The 13,523-nt window shown below is 46.6% G+C and overlaps 15 non-coding genes across 15 annotated transcripts; all 15 read right to left on the reverse strand.

Annotated features, from left to right (window-relative positions):
* Positions 1-69: 69 nt before the first annotated feature.
* Trnat-agu (transfer RNA threonine (anticodon AGU)) lies at positions 70-141 on the reverse strand. Its single transcript has one exon. It is a non-coding gene; the product is annotated as a tRNA-Thr (tRNA).
* Positions 142-462: 321 nt separating this feature from the next.
* Positions 463-535, reverse strand: Trnak-cuu (transfer RNA lysine (anticodon CUU)). The gene has a single exon. It is a non-coding gene; the product is annotated as a tRNA-Lys (tRNA).
* A 440-nt stretch (positions 536-975) lies between these two features.
* On the reverse strand, positions 976-1,048 carry Trnar-ucg (transfer RNA arginine (anticodon UCG)). Its single transcript has one exon. It is a non-coding gene; the product is annotated as a tRNA-Arg (tRNA).
* Positions 1,049-1,608: 560 nt separating this feature from the next.
* Trnat-agu (transfer RNA threonine (anticodon AGU)) lies at positions 1,609-1,680 on the reverse strand. Its single transcript has one exon. It is a non-coding gene; the product is annotated as a tRNA-Thr (tRNA).
* A 321-nt stretch (positions 1,681-2,001) lies between these two features.
* On the reverse strand, positions 2,002-2,074 carry Trnak-cuu (transfer RNA lysine (anticodon CUU)). Its single transcript has one exon. It is a non-coding gene; the product is annotated as a tRNA-Lys (tRNA).
* A 440-nt stretch (positions 2,075-2,514) lies between these two features.
* Trnar-ucg (transfer RNA arginine (anticodon UCG)) lies at positions 2,515-2,587 on the reverse strand. Its single transcript has one exon. It is a non-coding gene; the product is annotated as a tRNA-Arg (tRNA).
* Positions 2,588-3,138: 551 nt separating this feature from the next.
* On the reverse strand, positions 3,139-3,210 carry Trnat-agu (transfer RNA threonine (anticodon AGU)). Its single transcript has one exon. It is a non-coding gene; the product is annotated as a tRNA-Thr (tRNA).
* A 321-nt stretch (positions 3,211-3,531) lies between these two features.
* Positions 3,532-3,604, reverse strand: Trnak-cuu (transfer RNA lysine (anticodon CUU)). Its single transcript has one exon. It is a non-coding gene; the product is annotated as a tRNA-Lys (tRNA).
* Positions 3,605-4,044: 440 nt separating this feature from the next.
* On the reverse strand, positions 4,045-4,117 carry Trnar-ucg (transfer RNA arginine (anticodon UCG)). Its single transcript has one exon. It is a non-coding gene; the product is annotated as a tRNA-Arg (tRNA).
* Positions 4,118-4,656: 539 nt separating this feature from the next.
* On the reverse strand, positions 4,657-4,728 carry Trnat-agu (transfer RNA threonine (anticodon AGU)). Its single transcript has one exon. It is a non-coding gene; the product is annotated as a tRNA-Thr (tRNA).
* Positions 4,729-5,049: 321 nt separating this feature from the next.
* Positions 5,050-5,122, reverse strand: Trnak-cuu (transfer RNA lysine (anticodon CUU)). The gene has a single exon. It is a non-coding gene; the product is annotated as a tRNA-Lys (tRNA).
* A 440-nt stretch (positions 5,123-5,562) lies between these two features.
* Trnar-ucg (transfer RNA arginine (anticodon UCG)) lies at positions 5,563-5,635 on the reverse strand. Its single transcript has one exon. It is a non-coding gene; the product is annotated as a tRNA-Arg (tRNA).
* A 539-nt stretch (positions 5,636-6,174) lies between these two features.
* On the reverse strand, positions 6,175-6,246 carry Trnat-agu (transfer RNA threonine (anticodon AGU)). Its single transcript has one exon. It is a non-coding gene; the product is annotated as a tRNA-Thr (tRNA).
* Positions 6,247-12,805: 6,559 nt separating this feature from the next.
* Positions 12,806-12,878, reverse strand: Trnar-ucg (transfer RNA arginine (anticodon UCG)). The gene has a single exon. It is a non-coding gene; the product is annotated as a tRNA-Arg (tRNA).
* A 539-nt stretch (positions 12,879-13,417) lies between these two features.
* Trnat-agu (transfer RNA threonine (anticodon AGU)) lies at positions 13,418-13,489 on the reverse strand. Its single transcript has one exon. It is a non-coding gene; the product is annotated as a tRNA-Thr (tRNA).
* Between the last annotated feature and the right edge of the window lie 34 nt (positions 13,490-13,523).

Here is a 13,523-nt window from a genome sequence, read left to right on the forward strand (position 1 = left end):
TAATTTTTTTTATCCTTGACCGCTTTTTTCGAAAGGGCCACGGTGGGAGGGGCTGTTACAAAATTCATTTGCCTCCTGTGAGGATCGAACTCACGACCTCTGGTTTACTAGACCAGCGCTCTGCCACTGAGCTAAGGAGGCGCCTCCTAGCGCACTTTTCGGGTACTTTGTTCTTACAGACTAGTGAATCGGAGCCCTTCAGCTCGAACCGCACCGCATGAGCGACCATTATTTGCATTTAGTTAGCACAGCTGCTGCTTTCCTACACATCTCACACTATATCGATGTACAACTAAAATTGCAAAACAACACATTTATTTCATTTCAGAGTCACTTTCAGCTTCAAATACCGTTCCTCTGATATTCATACGAAGCTAGGCATCGTCGTAACCCGTTACGTTCATTACGCAAGGCTCACGAGAGGGGCGCATGTTGGATCCGCGTAGAGACAAAATTTTGCACCGCCCAGCGTGGGGCTCGAACCCACGACCCTGAGATTAAGAGTCTCATGCTCTACCGACTGAGCTAGCCGGGCTGCACGCAACGCGTTACGAGCCATACAATACTGATGTGACCTGCGACCATCTATTGAAGATTCTTTTGACTACAGCTTATTTCCTGCTGCCACAGATCAGGTACAATCCTATTCAATGAAAAATTGTCTCCGAAAGGCATCAAATCTGCATGAAATGATACGTGGCTATCAGCACCATTATTCAACACACATGCTCGACTGTGCGCAGACGCCTGTGGCGTAGCCCTTGGGTCCTGAATCAGATGCAGTAGTTCCAACAAAAACTCTCCTGAACGGCACTGTGCCGAAAACTTCGCTACAGATCACCCTTGTCTTGCTTGTGCTTCTGGTAGACGCCGGTTTTGCAGCCAGGAAGCGGACAGCAGCAACTTCCAACTAGTTTTAGAGTACTCAAACAACACAGTAAAACAGCATGCATCTTTTGCAGAACAGGAAAAACTCGACCGTGACAGGATTCGAACCTGCAATCTTCGTATCCGAAGTCCGACGCCTTATCCATTAGGCCACACGGTCACTGGCGCAATATACTTCCCCACTCACACCTCGTTTTCGCCATTTGTACACTTGGCAGAATGAATTTCCCATCTTTGACGCAGTTCTCCATCTCAAATTTCAGTACTAAAAGTACGACGCTACTTCTTGCTGTGTCCCATCGCAAGTTACATTCAAGCCCTTATGACGCTGATCAAACAAGAGGTGGCAAATCAGCTTCAATCGTTTAGTGCCATCTCAGTCGCTTGCAGAAGGTACCTCACCCTATGTGATACAATGGCGAATTGTCGCTATTACCAAAGCGGCGGCGGCGCCGACGACGACGACGACGACGACGACGACGACAATCGCGAGGGTCTTTATCAGGGGTAGAAAATACATCACAAGAACTAAGTATATCACGTCGGCATTCTCCGGAGACTGCCTAAAGCAACAGTTTCTGGTGCCCACTTTAATAGCACCATTCACACTATTCATTTGCGAGAGCATTTCTTAAATACCGCACCCATTCATAATTTTTTTTATCCTAGACCGCTTTTTTCGAAAGGGCCACGGCGGGAGGGGCTGTTACAAAATTCATGTGCCTCCTGTGAGGATCGAACTCTCGTCCTCTGGTTTACTAGACCAGCGCTCTGCCACTGAGCTAAGGAAGCGCCTCCTAGCGCACTTTTCGGGTACTTTGTTCTTACAGACTAGTGAATCGGAGCCCTTCAGCTCGAAACGCACCGCATGAGCGACCATTATTTGCATTTAGTTAGCACAGCTGCTGCTTTCCTACACATCTCACACTAAATCGATGTACAACTAAAATTGCAAAACTACACTTTTATTTCATTTCAGAGTCACTTTCAGCTTCAAATACCGTTCCTCTGATATTCATACGAAGCTAGGCATCGTCGTAACCCGTTACGTTCATTACGCAAGGCTCACGAGAGGGGTGCATGTTGGATCCGCGTAGACACCAAATTTTGCGCCGCCCAGCGTGGGGCTCGAACCCACGACCCTGAGATTAAGAGTCTCATGCTCTACCGACTGAGCTAGCCGGGCTGCACGCAACGCGTTACGAGCCATACAATACTGATGTCACCTGCGACCATCTATTGAAGATTCTTTTGACTACAGCTTATTTCCTGCTGCCACAAATCAGCTACAATCCTATTCAATGAAAAATTGTCTCCGAAAGGCATCAAATCTGAATGATATGATACGTGGCTATCAGCACCATTATTCAACACACATGCTCGACTGTGCGCAGACGCCTGTGGCGTAGCCCTTGGGTCCTGAATCAGATGCAGTAGTTTCAACATAATCTCTCCTGAACGGCACTGTGCCGAAAACTTCGCTACAGATCACCCTTGTCTTGCTTGTGCTTCTGGTAGACGCCGGTTTTGCAGCCAGGAAGCGGACAGCAGCAACTTCCAACTAGTTTTAGAGTACTCAAACAACACAGTAAAACAGCATGCATCTTTTGCAGAAGAGGAAAAACTCGACCGTGACAGGATTCGAACCTGCAATCTTCGGATCCGAAGTCCGACGCCTTATCCATTAGGCCACACGGTCACTGGCGCAATATACTTCCCCACTCACACCTCGTTTTCGCCATTTGTACACTTGGCAGAATGAATTTCCCATCTTTGACGCAGTTCTCCATCTCAAATTTCAGTACTAAAAGTACGACGCTACTTCTTGCTGTGTCCCATCGCAAGTTACATTCAAGCCCTTATGACGCTGATCAAACAAGAGGTGGCAAATCAGCTTCAATCGTTTAGTGCCATCTCAGTCGCTTGCAGAAGGTACCTCACCCTATGTGATACAATGGCGAATTGTCGCTATTACCAAAGCGGCGGCGGCGCCGCCGACGACGACGACGACGACAATCGCGAGGGTCTTTATCAGGGGTAGAAAATACATCACAAGAACTAAGTATTTCACGTCGGCATTCTCCGGAGACTGCCTAAAGCAACAGTTTCTGGTGCCCACTTTAATAGCACCATTCACACTATTCATTTGCGAGAGCATTTCTTAAATACCGCACCCATTCATAATTTTTTTTATCCTTGACCGCTTTTTTCGAAAGGGCCACGGTGGGAGGGGCTGTTACAAAATTCATTTGCCTCCTGTGAGGATCGAACTCACGACCTCTGGTTTACTAGACCAGCGCTCTGCCACTGAGCTAAGGAGGCGCCTCCTAGCGCACTTTTCGGGTACTTTGTTCTTACAGACTAGTGAATCGGAGCCCTTCAGCTCGAACCGCACCGCATGAGCGACCATTATTTGCATTTAGTTAGCACAGCTGCTGCTTTCCTACACATCTCACACTATATCGATGTACAACTAAAATTGCAAAACAACACATTTATTTCATTTCAGAGTCACTTTCAGCTTCAAATACCGTTCCTCTGATATTCATACGAAGCTAGGCATCGTCGTAACCCGTTACGTTCATTACGCAAGGCTCACGAGAGGGGCGCATGTTGGATCCGCGTAGAGACAAAATTTTGCGCCACCCAGCGTGGGGCTCGAACCCACGACCCTGAGATTAAGAGTCTCATGCTCTACCGACTGAGCTAGCCGGGCTGCACGCAACGCGTTACGAGCCATACAATACTGATGTGACCTGCGACCATCTATTGAAGATTCTTTTGACTACAGCTTATTTCCTGCTGCCACAGATCAGCTACAATCCTATTCAATGAAAAATTGTCTCCGAAAGGCATCAAATCTGCTTGAAATGATACGTGGCTATCAGCACCATTATTCAACACACATGCTCGACTGTGCGCAGACGCCTGTGGCGTAGCCCTTGGGTCCTGAATCAGATGCAGTAGTTCCAACAAAAACTCTCCTGAACGGCACTGTGCCGAAAATTTCGCTACAGATCACCCTTGTCTAGCTTGTGCTTCTGGTAGACGCCGGTTTTGCAGCCAGGAAGCGGACAGCAGCAACTTCCAACTAGTTTTAGAGTACTCAAACAACACAGTAAAACAGCATGCATCTTTTGCAGAACAGGAAAAACTCGACCGTGACAGGATTCGAACCTGCAATCTTCGGATCCGAAGTCCGACGCCTTATCCATTAGGCCACACGGTCACTGGCGCAATATACTTCCCCACTCACACCTCGTTTTCGCCATTTGTACACTTGGCAGAATGAATTTCCCATCTTTGACGCAGTTCTCCATCTCAAATTTCAGTACTAAAAGTACGACGCTACTTCTTGCTGTGTCCCATCGCAAGTTACATTCAAGCCCTTATGACGCTGATCAAACAAGAGGTGGCAAATCAGCTTCAATCGTTTAGTGCCATCTCAGTCGCTTGCACAAGGTACCTCACCCTATGTGATACAATGGCGAATTGTCGCTATTACCAAAGCGGCGGCGGCGCCGCCGACGACAATCGCGAGGGTCTTTATCAGGGGTAGAAAATACATCACAAGAACTAAGTATTTCACGTCGGCATTCTCCGGAGACTGCCTAAAGCAGCAGTTTCTGGTGCCCACTTTAATAGCACCATTCACACTATTCATTTGCGAGAGCATTTCTTAAATACCGCACCCATTCATAATTTTTTTTATCCTTGACCGCTTTTTTCGAAAGGGCCACGGTGGGAGGGGCTGTTACAAAATTCATTTGCCTCCTGTGAGGATCGAACTCATGACCTCTGGTTTACTAGACCAGCGCTCTGCCACTGAGCTAAGAAGGCGCCTCCTAGCGCACTTTTCGGGTACTTTGTTCTTACAGACTAGTGAATCGGAGCCCTTCAGCTCGAAACGCACCTCATGAGCGACCATTATTTGCATTTAGTTAGCACAGCTGCTGCTTTTCTACACATCTCACACTATATCAATGTACAACTAAAATTGCAAAACAACACATTTATTTCATTTCAGAGTCACTTTCAGCTTCAAATACCGTTCCTCTGATATTCATACGAAGCTAGGCATCGTCGTAACCCGTTACGTTCATTACGCAAGGCTCACGAGAGGGGCGCATGTTGGATCCGCGTAGACACAAAATTTTGCGCCGCCCAGCGTGGGGCTCGAACCCACGACCCTGAGATTAAGAGTCTCATGCTCTACCGACTGAGCTAGCCGAGCTGCACGCAACGCGTTACGAGCCATACAATACTGATGTGACCTGCGACCATCTATTGAAGATTCTTTTGACTACAGCTTATTTCCTGCTGCCACAAATCAGCTACAATCCTATTCAATGAAAAATTGTCTCCGAAAGGCATCAAATCTGCATGAAATGATACGTGGCTATCAGCACCATTATTCAACACACATGCTCGACTGTGCGCAGACGCCTGTGGCGTAGCCCTTGGGTCCTGAATCAGATGCAGTAGTTCCAACAAAAACTCTCCTGAACGGCACTGTGCCGAAAACTTCGCTACAGATCACCCTTGTCTTGCTTGTGCTTCTGGTAGACGCCGGTTTTGCAGCCAGGAAGCGGACAGCAGCAACTTCCAACTAGTTTTGCAGTACTCAAACAACACAGTAAAACAGCATGCATCTTTTGCAGAACAGGAAAAACTCGACCGTGACAGGATTCGAACCTGCAATCTTCGGATCCGAAGTCCGACGCCTTATCCATTAGGCCACACGGTCACTGGCGCAGTATACTACCCCACTCACACCTCGTTTTCGCCATTTGTACACTTGGCAGAATGAATTTCCCATCTTTGACGCAGTTCTCCATCTCAAATTTCAGTACTAAAAGTACGACGCTACTTCTTGCTGTGTCCCATCGCAAGTTACATTCAAGCCCTTATGACGCTGATCAAACAAGAGGTGGCAAATCAGCTTCAATCGTTTAGTGCCATCTCAGTTGCTTGCAGAAGGTACCTCACCCTATGTGATACAATGGCGAATTGTCGCTATTACCAAAGCGGCGGCGGCGCCGCCGACGACAATCGCGAGGGTCTTTATCAGGGGTAGAAAATACATCACAAGAACTAAGTATTTCACGTCGGCATTCTCCGGAGACTGCCTAAAGCAGCAGTTTCTGGTGCCCACTTTAATAGCACCATTCACACTATTCATTTGCGAGAGCATTTCTTAAATACCGCACCCATTCATAATTTTTTTTATCCTTGACCGCTTTTTTCGAAAGGGCCACGGTGGGAGGGGCTGTTACAAAATTCATTTGCCTCCTGTGAGGATCGAAATCACGACCTCTGGTTTACTGGACCAGCGCTCTGCCACTGAGCTAAGGAGGCGCTTCCTACCGCACTTTTCGGGTACTTTGTTCTTACAGACTAGTGAATCGGAGTCCTTCAGCTCGAAACGCACCGCATGAGCGACCATTATTTGCATTTAGTTAGCACAGCTGCTGCTTTCCTACACATCTCACACTATATCGATGTACAACTAAAATTGCAAAACAACACATTTATTTCATTTCAGAGTCACTTTCAGCTTCAAATACCGTTCCTCTGATATTCATACGAAGCTAGGCATCGTCGTAACCCGTTACGTTCATTACGCAAGGCTCACGAGAGGGGCGCATGTTGGATCCGCGTAGACACAAAATTTTGCGCCGCCCAGCGTGGGGCTCGAACCCACGACCCTGAGATTAAGAGTCTCATGCTCTACCGACGTTTTTTTTTTTTTTTTTTTTTTTTTTTTTGGGCCTGCCAACTCCCCTTCTAGCCCATCCATTCGCTCTCCTTCATGCGCCTTCTTCGGCGAGCTTCAATGCTAAAATGAAATGAAATGCTCCTTTGCACGTAATTTAATATACCAAACGTGGTGAGGAAAATAATCCACTCCATCCAAATTAACTCATTCTGTGACGTTGGATTGGTGTACAAAATGAGATAAACATGATCCGTTTAAATTTGTTGAGAAAGAAAGAAAAATTAATTGGTAAACTGAGATACGTTGACTTCTTTGGTACACACACAATACATGACACTGAAATCAGTCTACAGTCACAGTCTATTATTCAACACATCATCCAATTCCTTCCTTTTGAAAGAGTATTTGTAACATATTTCCAAAATGCTTGTTTTGGTTCCGTTGCGTCCGTTGCTTGTAATATTCCTCCGTGATGTAGCACTTGTAGTCCTCAATGGTGTCCATGGTCGGTGTGTGGATGACAAAGTGAACAAAATTACCATACAGCCACATTATGGTATTATGTTTCTGACGCGGAAAATACATTGTGTCCGGGGCAGATAGCTCGGTGGTAGTGATGAATCTACCATCACTGCGCGTGAGGAATGCGACCTGCTGCTTAATGAGGTTCCATATGGTATTGTATCCTTGGCAAGTAAACCTGTGAACTCATGTCTATTATAATTAACCGGGCTGTTATGCCGTGGTCGGTTGATGAATGCTGTGGTGATTCCCAACGTTTCGTCTCCGACTGCGGGAGACATCTTCAAGGGGGTCCGTAGCTTGATGGAAGATCCAACACACACACTGGCTCGCTACTGAGTAGCGAGCCAGTGTGTGTGTTGGATCTTCCATCAAGCTACGGACCCCCTTGAAGATGTCTCCCGCAGTCGGAGACGAAACGTTGGGAATCACCACAGCATTCATCAACCGACCACGGCATAACAGCCCGGTTAATTATAATAGACATGATATTTCCGGCCGTGAAAGTTTACATTTTAGTATCAAACCTGTGAACTGTCGTGTCAACATATCCACAACGGCGTCACAAGGGAGTATCATGAAGTCCTATAGCATGTAGTCTCTCATTGTTTGCGATGATATCGTTAACCACTTGGTACCATGTCGACCGTACTGACATTGGTAAGACTTTATTATGAATATTCTTCCACACAGTATTCCAATCTTTGGATGGGTATTTATGCTCGATTCGATTCCTGACTGAAGTAGCAGCTGACGTGGCGGTGCGGCTGGGTGGCAGATGTATGCTCTCTTTGTAACTGACCTCAGTGAAGTAAAGTCTGACGTGGTTCAGCTTGTAATTAATAGGAGCCACGTTGACAGGAGCATCTAAACTCTTAGGTTCAGTCAGATGAAATAGTTTCGTTGTAATACTGTCAGGGTACTTACGGAGATATTCGCGAGTACGCTTGATAAATAATGTCACTGTCTTTTGGCGAATATCTGTGAGTCCGAGGCCACCGGCTCCCGGAGGTAAGGTCACTGTACGAGCTGCCACTTTAAAAATACAGCCTCGCCATAACAGCTGACAAACTGCCCTCGTGATATTTTTTGCGATGCCCAAGGGAATAGGAAGACATTGCCCTAGATAAACCGCTTTTGACAGGATCACACAGTTAATGAGTTGTACCCTTTGCATTAAATTAAGGTCCCTATTTCGATGCTCTATTAATGAGCCTCTGATGTTGGTAAGCATGTTCTTCCAATTAACTGAAGCCATCCTGAGCGGGCAGCTAGAGAATGTGACACCGAGAGATTTATGTTGGTTCGTGGAGGTGATCCAATCGAAGTCTGCGTTCGCAAAACCATTCAAGCTGAGCATAGAGCTTTTCGTGTTATTCACCGCAGCACCAGTAGCACCACAATAAAGTTGTAAGGCGGTCTTAAGAGCTTGAACATCGTCGTCACTCCGAACTATGGCGCCTAAATCATCTGCATACACATTGGTGACTTTCTTTACCGACATAATGGTGATCCCTTCCAAGTTAACGTTTAAATGTCGGACAAGAGGTTCCAGAGCTATGACATAGAGTAGCATGGAGAGTGGGCTTCCTTGCGGGAATCCGCGACAAATATTTATGGCTCTCGTGCATAGACCGTTGACAAGTATTTTGGCTGTCATCCCAGTAATCATACCTTGCAAAGACTGCAAGCACCGACCCCCAAAACCCAGGGCCGACATTGTTTTAAAAAGATAACGATGATCAATCCGGTCAAAAGCATTCGCAAAATCAATAAAGCATAGAGCACCTTTAACTTTGGCTGCTGAAAAAATTGAAATAATATCACGATATTCACTGACCGTTTTGAGGATACTTCTATGCGGAAGGGCCGTTTGGTCCTGCACAATGACACGTTGTAGTACTACAGTCAGTCGAAATTTCAGTGCACGGGCAGCAATTTTGTAGTCTCCATTTAATAAACATATTGGTCGCAGACGACGGACATCCTTCGTTCCTCGCCCCTTGGGTACCATCACAAAGACACCCTCTTTAAACTCCGAAGGTATGGAGACACCATTGATGACTTCATTGATGATGGTGGTGAACGTATCGCCGATAACATTCCAAAACCTGTAGTAAAATTCGACCGGTAAACCATCCGGCCCAGGCGTCTTGTTGACCGGAGAGGTTTTAACGATATCCAAAACGTCATCACTAGAAAATATTTCCAACATCGCCCTATTCTCATCCTCAGTAACAATCGAGTCTGTGCCGTTAAGTAACGTCGCTACAGACTGGTCATTGACTTCAGTTGCAGTATATAAGCTCGTAAAAAAGCGATGGATTTCGTTAATGATGTCACGTTGTTCATGGAGCACCTCGTTATTCGCATCGCGCAGGGTGTTGATAAAACTATTCCTTCTATTCTTGGCATGCCGAAGGAGATGATACAAAGAGGCAGTTTCGTCTTCGACAGTTGAATGTGATCTGGACTTCACCTTCAGACCATCAAGTTGCTTACGTTTCAGGTGGGTTAAAATCGCCTTAATTTTCTTTATTTGCGTGAAATGTTCAGCAGACAAAACTGGACGATCATACAGTTCTCGCAAACAGGTATAATAAAATTCGATAGTGTCTTTCCGAAGCTGAGCCCGTTCCTTGCCATAGGCGATCAAAGTCATCCGCAGTTTCCTTTTAGCGTAGTTGGTCCACCAGTCAATGGTGGAAACGTATCTGGGTCTCGCTCTGAGGCACATATTCCAGGTCACTTGGATGGATTCAGTTAAGTCTGTGTCGTTAAGGAGACTGACATTCAATTTCCAAAGCCCGCGTCCCCAATAGGTCTTTTGCCGGACGAGATGTACGCTACAACGAACTCCACAGTGATCAGAAAAACTGGTGGGAATCGTGTCTATTGAAGATGCACACGGCCTTAAACTATCGGATAAATAAATTCTGTCAATTCTACTGGCAGACAAGTTCGTCATATATGTAAACTTCACAGTCGTGGGGTGAAATAATTCCCATGCATCTGTAAGACGTAAGGCTGTGACGCAATCTTTCAGTGCTTGAGAGAAGTTAAAGTTCGGTTTTTGATCTTTTGCCGTCAGTACACAGTTCCAGTCGCCAGCTCTGATGATATTTTCTGAATCGTCGTTTAATAAGTGCACCATTCCACCAGTGAAAAATTTTGTCCTGGCCGCTCGGGAGCTGCTTCCAGAGGGGGCATAGACATTAACAACCGTCGTATTAAAGATGTTACAAGAGATTCCGCGACCGGATTCTAGAAGACACACAGGCTCTGCGGGTATACCATGATTCACCAATATAGCCGTACCACATTCATTTTCGAAAGCGACATTCAAAATTTCAGTAAACCCCGGGAAATGAAATTCACTGACCATAACCTCCTGCAAGAGAGCAATATCGGTATCCGAATTATACAGGAAATCTTTCAAAGCCGCCAATTTTAGTGGACTCCTGATCCTGTTAACATTCAAGGTCATGATATTGTAAGTCTGTGACGTTCTCTGTAATCGTCGTTCCATTTAAGAAGATAAAACAAACGGACACACCAACATAAAAACCAGTATAACGTTCAACAAAAGCTTCCTGTTGTTATCAGTGGACAAATGAGGAATTTCAATTTAGCGGAGCGACCCAGGGTGCCCTGCAAGGAGACTTTCATCAACGGTGATGCTGTCAATGATCATGGGCAATGTGTCAACTGATGTCGGTGCTCGGGGTACAGAGTCATCTTCCTTGTCCGTCGCCCAGTCCATCCCAGGGGAAGGCCGATCCGTGCTACAGTCACGAGATGGCCGTCTGGGGGGACCACCATTGGGAGCCGGCAAGCCTTCAGTACACTCCATCCCTCCACTAGACCCGTGGGGTACAGGGTTTCTATCATCTTCTCTATCTGGACTATATGTTGAACTATCTGAAATATCCTTATTTTCCTCGTGTCCATCATTACTTTGGTCACTGTCCATCTTCGTAATCTGACGCAACTTTTCCCTGGTTTTTGGGACCTCGTGCGCCGCCGCCGGATGGGCAATCCGCCTCTTCTTGTTTTTTCGCGATCTAGGAGATGAAGTGACCATATCTGGCTCGTCGTCCGGTGGGGAGTGAGGCAGAGAAGCCCCTACAGTGACTGAGTATTCCAACTCCTGGAGCGCTTTCTCATCAGTTCGACGCTGGGGAGAATCAGTCGAAACCTGTGGGTTAACCGGTCCTTCGTTTCGTATCCGGGGTAGGGCAGGTTCACTCTGGTCAGAAACCGTGGAATCGTGAGGGGGAACTGCTTGTGAGACATTTTCGGTACTCCCCGCTTGGACGACACTTGTCGCAACGGAAGGGGACTGTGGAGCGCTGACAGCCGCTGCCGCATACGAGAGCGGTATGTTTACAACGCCAGGCGAGCGCGTGACGCTGTCTCCGGGTGGCAACTGCGCGATCCGACGTCGCGAACACTCGGCGCGAATGTGCTCCGTCGAGTTACAAATAGAACAAGTTCGGGGCTGTCCATCATAAATTACCAAAGCACGATACCCGGATACACTGATGAAGGACGGGATGTGCTTCATCAAATCAATGCGAACCTGCCTCACGCCATTCAGGACAGGCAACGGATAATCAGTCCCCCACTTTTCCTCATGAATAGAAAGGACACGTCCGTATGCCCGTAAAACGTCGCACACATGATCACAAGGGATCTCGAACGGAAGTTCAAATATCCGCACTGTACGCAAACCAAGGCCACCAAAAGAGACATGTACTTCGGTAACACTCCCATCAGAACGTGTAAATCTCATGACACCCCCACTTTCTTCAACGATACGACTACAGAGATCAGAATCCTTCAATTTAACAAATCCGACTGTAGCAATTTGCGACAAATGTATTCCAGTAATTGCATCGGAAGGAATCTTGACTTGTTCAATCACAAAATATTGAAATTCCAGGGCAGACGGTTTAACACAGCCACGTTCAAAAGTAAACTTAAGAGTATCACGTCGAGAAATCAAAGCCATCTTCAAATTGGAAACATTACACAAATACCCACACGAACACCCAGACAGCACAACTTGAAGGTACTGAGAACGCAAAGAAAAACCAACTAATAACAAGATAAACAATAGAATATGGCGTCACAAACAGCAGAAAACTTGCCTTGCCCTGAGCAGTGACGGAGCACAGCGTATACACGTCCGCTCTCCACGACGGCTCAAGCCGGAATACTGAGCTAGCCGGGCTGCACGCAACGCGTTACGAGCCATACAATACTGATGTGACCTGCGACCATCTATTGAAGATTCTTTTGACTACAGCTTATTTCCTGCTGCCACAAATCAGCTACAATCCTATTCAATGAAAAATTGTCTCCGAAAGGCATCAAATCTGCATGAAATGATACGTGGCTATCAGCACCATTATTCAACACACATGCTCGACTGTGCGCAGACGCCTGTGGCGTAGCCCTTGGGTCCTGAATCAGATGCAGTAGTTCCAACAAAAACTCTCCTGAACGGCACTGTGCCGAAAACTTCGCTACAGATCACCCTTGTCTTGCTTGTGCTTCTGGTAGACGCCGGTTTTGCAGCCAGGAAGCGGACAGCAGCAACTTCCAACTAGTTTTAGAGTACTCAAACAACACAGTAAAACAGCATGCATCTTTTGCAGAACAGGAAAAACTCGACCGTGACAGGATTCGAACCTGCAATCTTCGGATCCGAAGTCCGACGCCTTATCCATTAGGCCACATGGTCACTGGCGCAATGTACTTCCCCACTCACACCTCGTTTTCGCCATTTGTACACTTGGCAGAATGAATTTCCCATCTTTGACGCAGTTCTCCATCTCAAATTTCAGTACTAAAAGTACGACGCTACTTCTTGCTGTGTCCCATCGCAAGTTACATTCAAGCCCTTATGACGCTGATCAAACAAGAGGTGGCAAATCAGCTTCAATCGTTTAGTGCCATCTCAGTCGCTTGCAGAAGGTACCTCACCCTATGTGATACAATGGCGAATTGTCGCTATTACCAAAGAGGCGGCGGCGCCGCCGACGACAATCGCGAGGGTCTTTATCAGGGGTAGAAAATACATCACAAGAACTAAGTATTTCACGTCGGCATTCTCCGGAGACTGCCTAAAGCAGCAGTTTCTGGTGCCCACTTTAATAGCACCATTCACACTATTCATTTGCGAGAGCATTTCTTAAATACCGCACCCATTCATAATTTTTTTTATCCTTGACCGCTTTTTTCGAAAGGGCCACGGTGGGAGGGGCTGTTACAAAATTCATTTGCCTCCTGTGAGGATCGAACTGACGACCTCTGGTTTACTAGACCAGCGCTCTGCCACTGAGCTAAGGAGGCGCCTCCTAGCGCACTTTTCGGGTACTTTGTTCTT

Source organism: Schistocerca cancellata, unplaced genomic scaffold (assembly GCF_023864275.1).
Source record: "Schistocerca cancellata isolate TAMUIC-IGC-003103 unplaced genomic scaffold, iqSchCanc2.1 HiC_scaffold_1109, whole genome shotgun sequence".
Classification (NCBI taxonomy): Eukaryota; Metazoa; Arthropoda; class Insecta; order Orthoptera; family Acrididae; genus Schistocerca; species Schistocerca cancellata.